We start from the raw sequence: 11,085 nt of genomic DNA, 5'->3' as shown, positions 1-11,085 counted from the left end.
CCACCAAATGAAGATTTGCTTTTTGGGGGTGGCACTTTCAAGATGGCTGCCGTTACCATGGAAACGGAACAAATGTGAAAAAATCCAGTTATTTGTTTTGTTGAACTTTTTGGATACTATTTTACTCAGAATCATTATATTTTAATACAATGTAGGTGCCCACTATATACAGGTGTTGGATGATTTTGGCACTCATTGGAACTACTATGTTGCCATGGAAACTACTCCAAAAAATTCAAAAATCTCAAAATGTTCCAAACTTAATGAAACTTCACAGTAACGATGAGCAACATTGGAAGATGTGGAATTTGGCGTTGGAATTTCCAAAATCGCTGTTGTTACCATGGAAACAATGCAAAAATGTCAAAACTTTGAATTTTCACAGAACATTCTAGAACATCAATGTTTAATTTATTCTAGAGACATTAAATGGTATATGATTGTGGAGGGAAAATATTGCAGCGGGGGTTTGACTTTGGAATATTCAAAATGGCCGCCGTTACCATGGAAACAGCAAAAATACCAAAAAACTTCAAAATGCTTCAAATTTATTGAAACTTATAACAAATGTTGCTCAGCTAATGTAGACTTGACTTTTGAGTTTGGAATTTCCAAAATGGCCGCCGTTACCATGGCTACCGCTCACCTGGCAATAGGGGAAGGGTGCCATCCGCTATTGCTTGCAATTGCAAATCTAGTTTTTATTATTCTTCTTCAACACTTTTTGTCCACACAGTTTCTCGGAATTGTATGGACCAATGTTGATGGAACTATACCATAATGTGGACCAGCATATGAAGTTGTGCACCTGACTTTGGAATGGTCAAGATGGCTGCCGTTTCCATGGAAACTGCAAAAATCCGAAAATATTCAAAGTGTTCCAAATTGCAAGAAACTCCACAGGAATGGTAACTGGCATGAGATGATTTGCAGTTTGACTTTGGAATTTCCAAAATGGCTGCCGTTGCCATGGAAACAACTCAAATATCAAAAATTATAACTCTTTCATTATAACATCCAGCTGGATGAAACTTTATGAAAATGTGACCCAGTATGCCAAGATGTCAAAACAATATTTGGATAGTTCAAAATGGCCGCCGTTGTCATGGAAACTGGGGCCAAGTTTTGCATTGACCCTATGGAAAAATGCATAAAATCAGCATTTTCACAGAGAATAGTGCAGCAAAGTAAATGAAACTGTATTGATATATAACATGACATGTGGCAATGAGATGTCTGCTTTTAGAATTTTGGAATTATCTACTGTAACCATGGTTGCAGCACAAATGTTCAAAATTTCCAAAAAAAATAAAGTGCTTCAAACTGGATGAAACTTTACAGAAATAGTGGCTGACATGTGCGGAGTTGCATTTTGAAGTTGGAATTTCCAAAATGGCCACGGTTGCCATGGAAACTGCAAAAATGTCAAAAATTCTCAAAATGGTTTTAACTTAATGAAATTTGATATTATTGGTAACTGACAAGTTAAGATGAGACTTTTGACTTTGAAATTTTCAAAATGGCTGCCGTTGCCATGGAAACGGTATAAATGTGAAATACTTTAAAATGCTCTGAATATACTGAACATTTACAAAAAGATGAATAGCCATGCATATGTGTGCATTTACTGTTAAACAAGTTTGAAATGGCTGCCGCTTAGTGGCAATAGGGGGAAGGGTGACATCCGCTATTGCTTGCAATGGCAATTCTAGTTATGGCACCCTCAACGGAGTTGGGTGACATATTGTTATTCTACGTTTCTTTTTTTTCTTATTATGGCACCCTCAACGGAGTTGGGGTGACGTATTGTTATTGTACGTTTCTTTTTTTCCTTATTATGGCACCCTCAACGGAGTTGGGGTGACATATTGTTATTGTTCGTTTCTTTTTTTCTTATTATTATATTTATTCTTCCACACATTTTTGTCCATACTATTTCTCAGAATTGGCTTGAACAATATTGATGGAACTATACCATAATGTAGACCACCACATTCTATAGTGCAGTGGGGTATGGCACCATCAAGATGGCTGCCGTTGCCATGGAAACGAAACAAATGTGAAAAATTTCTGTTTTTTGTTTTGGTGAACTGTTTGAATATGCTTACACTCAGAATCATCATATTTCGATACAATGTAGGTGCCCACTATTTACAGGTGTTGGATGATTTTGGCACTCATTGGACCTACTATGTTGCCATGGAAACTATACCAAAAATTTCAAAAATATCAAAATGCTCCAAACTTCATGAAACTTCACAGTAACGATGAGCAACATTGGAAGATGTGGCATTTGGCGTTGGAATTTCCAAAATATCTGTAGTTACCACGGAAACAATGCAAAAAGGTCAAAACTTTGAATTTTCACAGAACATTCCAGAACATCAATGTTAAATTTACTCTAGTGACATTAAATGGTATATATGATTATGGAGGGAAAAAATTGCAGCGGGGGGTTGACTTTGGAATATTCAAAATGGCCGCCGTTACCATGGGAACAGCAAAATTATGAAAAACTTCAAAATGCTTTAAATTTAATGAAACTTATAACAGATTTTGCCCAGATTATGTAAACTTAACTTTTAGGTTTCGAATTTTCAAAATGGACGCCGTTGCCATGGAAACAGTAAAAATTTTCTAAATGGCTGCCGCTGGCCTGGCAATGGGGGAAGGGTGCCATCCGCTATTGCTTGCAATGGCAAATCTAGTTATGGCACCCTCAACGGAGTTGGGGTGACATATTGTTATTCTACGTTTCTTTTTTTTCTTTTTTTTATTATTTTTCTTCCACTATTTTTGTCCGGAGCGGTTCTCAGAATTGAATGGACCAAAGTTGATGGAACTATGGTATAATGTTGAACACCATGCGAAGTTGTCCCTCTGACTTTGGAATGGTCAAGATGGCCACCGTTACCATGGAAACAGCAAAAATGCGAAAAACATCAAAGTGTTCCAAAGTGGAAAAAACTTCACAGGAATGGTAACTGGCATGTGCTGATCAACAGTTTGACTTCGGAATTTCCAAAATGGCCGCCGTTACCATGGAAACTGCACAAATTTCAAAAATTTCAAAAAGCTCCAAAATTTATGAAACTTAAAAAAAATGTTAATTTGCAAGTGTAGATGCACTCTTTGACTGAGGAATTTTCAAAATGGCTGCCGTTACCCTGGCAATGGGGAAAGGGTGCCATCCGTTATTGCTAGCAATTACAAATCTAGTTTTTATTATTCTTCTTCAACACTTTTTGTCCACACAGTTTCTCGGAATTGTATGGACCAATGTTGATGGAACTATACCATAATGTGGACCAGCATATGAAGTTGTGCACCTGACTTTGGAATGGTCAAGATGGCTGCCGTTTCCATGGAAACTGCAAAAATCCGAAAATATTCAAAGTGTTCCAAATTGCAAGAAACTCCACAGGAATGGTAACTGGCATGAGATGATTTGCAGTTTGACTTTGGAATTTCCAAAATGGCTGCCGTTGCCATGGAAACAACTCAAATATCAAAAATTATAACTCTTTCATTATAACATCCAGCTGGATGAAACTTTATGAAAATGTGACCCAGTATGCCAAGATGTCAAAACAATATTTGGATAGTTCAAAATGGCCGCCGTTGTCATGGAAACTGGGGCCAAGTTTTGCATTGACCCTATGGAAAAATGCATAAAATCAGCATTTTCACAGAGAATAGTGCAGCAAAGTAAATGAAACTGTATTGATATATAACATGACATGTGGCAATGAGATGTCTGCTTTTAGAATTTTGGAATTATCTACTGTAACCATGGTTGCAGCACAAATGTTCAAAATTTCCAAAAAAAATAAAGTGCTTCAAACTGGATGAAACTTTACAGAAATAGTGGCTGACATGTGCGGAGTTGCATTTTGAAGTTGGAATTTCCAAAATGGCCGCCGTAACCATGGAAACAGCAAAATTGTCCAAAATTTCAAAATGCTCCAAACTTAGGGGTCATCCATAATTGTCAACCATTTTCCAAAGTGTACAAAACGTACACTTGGGGGGAGGGGGTTAAAAAATCAACATTTTTACCGTACGCTTTTTTTTTATTTACGGAATTTATATCGTTTCCGTAGGGAAAGTCGATTTATGAAATCGAGAATTGGCTTGGGTGTGTTTCTCATCTTATTTCTTCTTTATTATTTTCACTTGATGATATTGATTTCGATATCATAATTCTACTCAATCGGGATTGAACGATTAAAAGATCAAATCCTATGAAAACTAAATCTTTCAAAAATGTGAACTAGTAAAATTATTTAAACAAAAAGTGTGCAAGCATTTCTCAGTACCCCCGATATTCAATTTCACCAGCTTTATTATTGATCGATATCGTTTTACTCTGTTTAATAAACAAAATTGATTGAAACACTAAAATTCTTTGAATATTTTGATTTTGACAAGACGCCATTTTGTGAAAAGATTTTAAACTGGTCCTTCGATTAATTTCCTTGTAATGCCAATCGGAACAACTCGGCCTTTCTGGTTGCACGAAGAAATAACCTCGTATGCATTAGGCGGAGGAATCATTGTCCGGAAAATTTTCCGATTCGATTCAAAATTATATTTTTTCGACTGGACTGGTACATTTTTTTTACCACTACTGATTTAACTTGCTCCTGTCCGGAAAATTTTCCGATCCGATTGAATTTTATATTTTTTCGACTGGAATGGTACAAATTTTTTACCATTACTTATTTACTTTGCTCCTTCTTTCGCGCCAAAATATTTGGCAGAGTTAAAGTTCTTGATTACTCTGTGATATGTAACCAAATTATAGCGCCACCTGGAGGATAGAACTTCTTTGTGTCGCGGATCACTACAATTCCGGCCAACAATTTAAGAAGAATTTCTCCGTAGTGCATACGAGGCTATTGTACTGCGTAGCGAGAATGGCCGAGTAGTTACGATTGCTTGTAATGCACGTCAAAATAGTAAACCAGTAAACCGGAAGTAAACTTATTTTTCTAAGTAAAAGCCTCCATCAATTAGGAGCACCTCCATATGAAGTTTAACTTTAACTTAGAAAATATCAAATATATGTACACATTACAGTATATATACATAAACGATAATAGTGCCATGAATGGCATATTTACAGGGACCATTTAAATAGAAATACAGGCGGGAAATTTAAAACCTCAAAATGTTTTAAAACATTACACTTTTATTGATTGCTGTCTTGAGCTCTGATTCCATCAACAACTGTCAGTCCATACTCATGATACTTTACCAATGCAATAAAACCATGCATTTCCCTTTCTTTTATTCTTAGCATAATTTATGTGCCCTTTTGTTAATCTTTTGCATGCTCTAGGTGCCCTATTTTATTGGAGTTACCATTTCCACTGTGTGATAGGGGAAACACTAATCGTTGTACTCTTTATTCTGACAAAACACAAGCATCACAGATAGATGTCATCAAATAAAACAGTCAGATATGTTTTAGGTTTTTTTTCAATGCAAAGTTCTATATTAAACTAAAATATAATAATATAATAAACAGGATCTTCTTTTTATTGAGAATGACTGATTCTTCTCTTGAAATCTGAAAATGGTTGATGTACACTTTTTGAGGGAGGGTGGGGGGTCTGAAAAAGTGTACGTTTTGTACACTTTGGAAAATGGTTGACAATTATGGATGACCCCTTAATGAAATTTTACAAAAATGATGACTTGCAGGTGTAGATGCACTCTTTGACTTTGGAATTTTCAAAATGGCTGCCGCTCGCCTGGCAATGGGGGGACAAGGGTGCCATCCGTTATTGCTAGCAATTACAAATCTAGTTATGTCACCCGATCGACAATGTCGGGTGACATATTGCTTTTCTTATGTTTCTTTGTTATTATTATTATTCTTCCACCTTTTTTTGTCCGACAGGTTTTTTGGAGTAAAATGGAACCAATCTTAATGATAATTCACTATAAGGAGGAACACAAAATTTCGGGTTGCAGTAGGGTCTAAGACCATAAAAAATGGCTGCCGTTTCCATGGAAACGGAACAATTGTGAAAAATTCCAGTTTTTGGTTTTGTGAATAATTAAGAGATGCTTAAACTCAGAATCATCATATTTTATCACAATGTAGGTGCCAGCCATATATTGGTTTTGGATGATATTGGCAATCATTGGAACCACTATGTTGCCATGGAAACTACCCCAAAAATTCCAAAAATTTCAAAATGCTCCAAATTTTTTGAAACTTCATAGTAACGATGAGCAACTTTGGTAGATGCGTAATTTGGCATTGGAATTTCCAAAATGTCTGCCGTTACCATGGAAACAGTGCATAAGTGTCAAAATGCTCTAAAAACCTCAGGGTTTGGTAAATAATTTTGGTATGCTAGAACTTGAAATCATCAAATTTTTACACAATATAGTTGTCCACTATATACAGCTTTTGAATGATTTTGACAATCATTGGAACTCTTCTGTTACCATGGATACAGGACCAAATATTTCAAAAATTTCAAAATGCTCCTAAATTGATCAAACTTAATATGATTGTTGACTGGCAAGTCTGGATGAGACTTTTGACTTTGGAATTTCCAAAATGGCAACCGTTGCCATGGAAACTGCAAAAAAGTCAAAATTTCTCTAAATGCTTTGAACTTAATGAAACTTGATATTATTGTTAACTGGCAAGTACAGATGAGACTTTTGACTTTGAAATTTTCAAAATGGCTGCCGTTGCCATGGAAACAGCAGAAATGTGAATTTTTTTTAAAATGCTCTGAATGTACTGAAATTTTACAGAAAGATGTATTGCCATGAATATATGTGCATTCACTGTTCAACAATTTTGAAATGGCTGCCGGTTAGTGGCAATAGGGGAAGGGTGACATCCGCTATTGCTTGCAATGGCAATTCTAGTTATGGCACCCTCAACGGAGTTGGGGTGACATATTGTTATTGTTCGTTTCTTTTTGTCTTATTATTATTATATTTATTCTTCCACACTTTTTTGTCCATACTATTTCTCAGAATTGGCTTAAACAATATTGATGGAACTATACCATAATGTTGACCATCACATTAAATAGTGCAGTGAGGTATGGCATCATCAAGATGGCTGCCGTTGCCATGGAAACGAAACAAATGTGAAAAATTTCTGTTTTTTGTTTTGGTGAACTGTTTGAATATGCTTACACTCAGAATCATCATATTTTAATACAATGTAGGTGCCCACTATATACAGGTGTTGGATGATTTTGGCACTCATTGGATCTACTATGTTGCCATGGAAACTACACCAAAAATTTCAAAAATATCAAAATGCTCCAAACTTCATGAAACTTCACAGTAATGATGAGCAACATTGGAAGATGTGGCATTTGCGTTGGAATTTCCAAAATATCTGTAGTTACCATGGAAACAATGCAAAAAGGTCAAAACTTTGAATTTTCACAGAGCATTCCAGAACATCAATGTCAAATTTACTCTAGAGACATTAAATGGTATATATGATTATGGAGGGAAAAAATTGCAGCGGGGGTTTGACTTTGGAATATTCAAAATGGCCGCCGTTACCATGGGAACAGCAAAATTATGAAAAACTCTAAAATGCTTTAAATTTAATGAAACTTATAACAAATGTTACCTAGCTTATGTAGACTTAACTTTTGAGTTTCGAATTTTCAAAATGGCCGTCGTTGCCATGGAAACAGCAAAAATTTTCTAAATGGCTGCCGCTGGCCTGGCAATGGGGAAAGGGTGCCATCCGCTATTGCTTGCAATGGCAAATCTAGTTATGGCACCCTCAACGGAGTTGGGGTGACATACTGTTATTCTACGTTTCTTTTTTTATGTCACCCGATCGACAATGTCGGGTGACATATTGCTTTTCCTCTGTTTCTTTTTCTGTATTATTATTATTATACTTCCACCTAATTTTGTCCGCCCGCTTTCTCAGAGCCAAAAGTACCAATCCGAATGATGGTGCACTATAACAAGGAACCCTGACTCCCCAGAGTCTGTGCAAAATTGGAACTAAAAAATGGCTGCCATCACCATGGAAACGGAAAAATGGTGAAAAAATAAAATTTTGGAGTTCCTTGAATTATTTGAGAATGCTTAAGCTTAAAATCTTTAGATTTTAATACAATGTAGGTGCCCACTATATACAGGTTTTGGATGATTTTGGCACATTTTGGAACTGCTATGTTGCCATGGAAACTACACCAAAAATTTCAAAAATATGGAAATGCTCCAATTTTTTTGAAACTTAAGCATAACGATGAGCAACTTTGGTAGATGTGGAATTTGGCGTTGGAATTTCCAAAATGTCTGCCGTTTCCATGGAAACAATGCAAAAAGGTCAAAATGCTCCAAAAACTTCCGGGTTTGGTGAATAACTTTGGTATGCTTGAACTTAAAATCATCAAATTTTTATGCAATATAGTTGTCCACTATATACAGGTTTTGAATGATTTTGATAATCATTGGAACTACTATGTTACCATGGATACAGGTGCAAAAATTTCAGAATGCTTCAAAATTGATGAAACTTGATATGATTGTTAACTGTCAAGTCTAGATATGACTTTTGAAGTTGGAAAAATTTCCAAAATGGCCACGGTTGCCATGGAAACTGCAAAAATGTCAAAAATTCTCAAAATGGTTTTAACTTAATGAAATTTGATATTATTGGTAACTGACAAGTTAAGATGAGACTTTTTACTTTGAAATTTTCAAAATGGCTGCTGTTGCCATGGAAACGGTATAAATGTGAAATACTTTAAAATGCTCTGAATATACTGAACATTTACAAAAAGATGAATAGCCATGCATATTTGTGCATTTACTGTTAAACAAGTTTGAAATGGCTGCCGCTTAGTGGCAATAGGGGGAAGGGTGACATCCGCTATTGCTTGCAATGGCAATTCTAGTTTCTTATTATTTTTCTTGCACAAATTTTGTCCGCGCGAGTTCTTGGAATCCAATGGACCAATGTTGATGGAACTCTTCTATAATGAGGACCCCCATGTGAAGTTGTGCACCTTGCTATGGAATGGTAAAAAATGGCCGCCATTTCCATGGAAACATCACAAATGCGAAAAAAATCAAAGTGTTCCAAACTGGCAGAAACTCCTCAGGAATGGTAACTGGCATGTGCTGATTTGCAGTTTGACTTTGGAATTTTCAAAATGGCTGCCGTTACCATGGAAACAGCTAAAATATCAAAAATTCTAACTCTTTCGTTATAACATCCAACTGGATGAAACTTTATGAAAATGTTCTCCAGTATGCCAAGATGTCAAGACAATATATGGATAGTTCAAAATGGCCGCCGTTGTCATGGAAACTGGGGCCAAGTTTTGCATTGACCCTATGGAAAAATGCATAAAATCAGCATTTTCTCAGAGAGTAGTGCACCAAAGTTAATGAAACTGTATTGATATATAACATGACATGTGGCAAAGAGATGTACGCTTTTAGAATTTTGGAATTATCTACTGTAACCATGGTTGCAGGACAAATGTTCAAAATTTCCAAAAAAATTAAAATGCTGCAAACTGGATGAAACTTTACGGGAATAGTAACTGACATGTGCGGAGTTGCATTTTGAAGTTGGAATTTCCAAAATGGCCGCCGTAACCATGGAAACAGCAAAATTGTCCAAAATTTCAAAATGCTCCAAACTTAATGAAATTTTACAAAAATGATGACTTGCAGGTGTAGATGCACTCTTTGACTTTGAAATTTTCAAAATGGCTGCCGCTCGCCTGGCAATGGGGGGACGAGGGTGCCATCCGTTATTGCTAGCAATTACAAATCTAGTTATGGCACCCTCAACGGAGTTGGGGTGACATATTGTTATTCTACGTTTCTTTTTTTTCTTATTATTTTTCTTCTTGCAACAAATTTTGTCCAGGGGATTTCTTGAAATCCAATGGACCAATGTCGATGGAACTCTACTATAATAAGGACCCCCACGTGCAGAGTTGCAGTAAGCATGGAATGGTTCAAGATGGCTACCGTTTCCATGGAAACAGAACAAATGTGAAAAAATCTAGTTTTTGGTTTTGGTGAACTGTTTGAATATGCTTACACTCAGAATCACCATATTTTAATACATTGTAGGTGCCCACTATATACAGGTGTTGGATGATTTTGGCACTCATTGGACCTACTATGTTGCCATGGAAACTACACCAAAAATTTCAAAAATATCAAAATGCTCCAAACTTCATGAAACTTCACAGTAACGATGAGCAACATTGGAAGATGTGGCATTTGGCGTTGGAATTTCCAAAATATCTGTAGTTACCATGGAAACAATGCAAAAAGGTCAAAACTTTGAATTTTCACAGAACATTCCAGAACATCAATGTTAAATTTACTCTAGAGACATTAAATGGTATATATGATTATGGAGGGAAAAAATTGCAGCGGGGGACAATATATGGATATTTCAAAATGGCCGCCGTTGTCATGGTAGCTGGGGCCAAGTTTTGTATTGACCCTATGGAAAAATGCATAAAATCAGCATTTTCTCAGAGAGTAGTGAAGCAAAGTAAATGAAACTGTATTGATATATAACATGACATGTGGCAATGAGATGTCTGCTTTTAGAATTTTGGAATTATCTACTGTAACCATGGTTGCAGCACAAATATTCAAAATTTCAAAAAAAAATTAAGTGCTGCAAACTGGATGAAACTTTATAGGAATAGTAACTGGCATGTGCAGAGTTGCATTTTGAAGTTACAATTTCCAAAATGGCCGCCGTAACTATGGAAACAGCAAAATTGTCCAAAATTTCAAAATGCTTCAAACTTAATGAAATTTAGCAAAAATGATAACTTGCAGGTGTAGATGCACTCTTTGACTTTGGAATTTTCAAAATGGCTGCCGCTCGCTTGGCAATGGGGGGACGAGGGTGCCATCCGTTATTGCTAGCAATTACAAATCTAGTTATTCTTATTATTCTTCCACACATTTTGTCCATCGTGTTTCTAAGAATTGAGTGATCCAATATTGTTGGAACTATAACATAATGAGGACCCCCATTTGAAGTTGTGCACCTTGCTATGGAATGGTAAAAGATGGCCGCCG

This window comes from Mytilus galloprovincialis, chromosome 3, assembly GCF_965363235.1.
Source record: "Mytilus galloprovincialis chromosome 3, xbMytGall1.hap1.1, whole genome shotgun sequence".
Taxonomy (NCBI): Eukaryota; Metazoa; Mollusca; class Bivalvia; order Mytilida; family Mytilidae; genus Mytilus; species Mytilus galloprovincialis.
Note: the sequence above shows the minus strand (reverse complement) of the source record.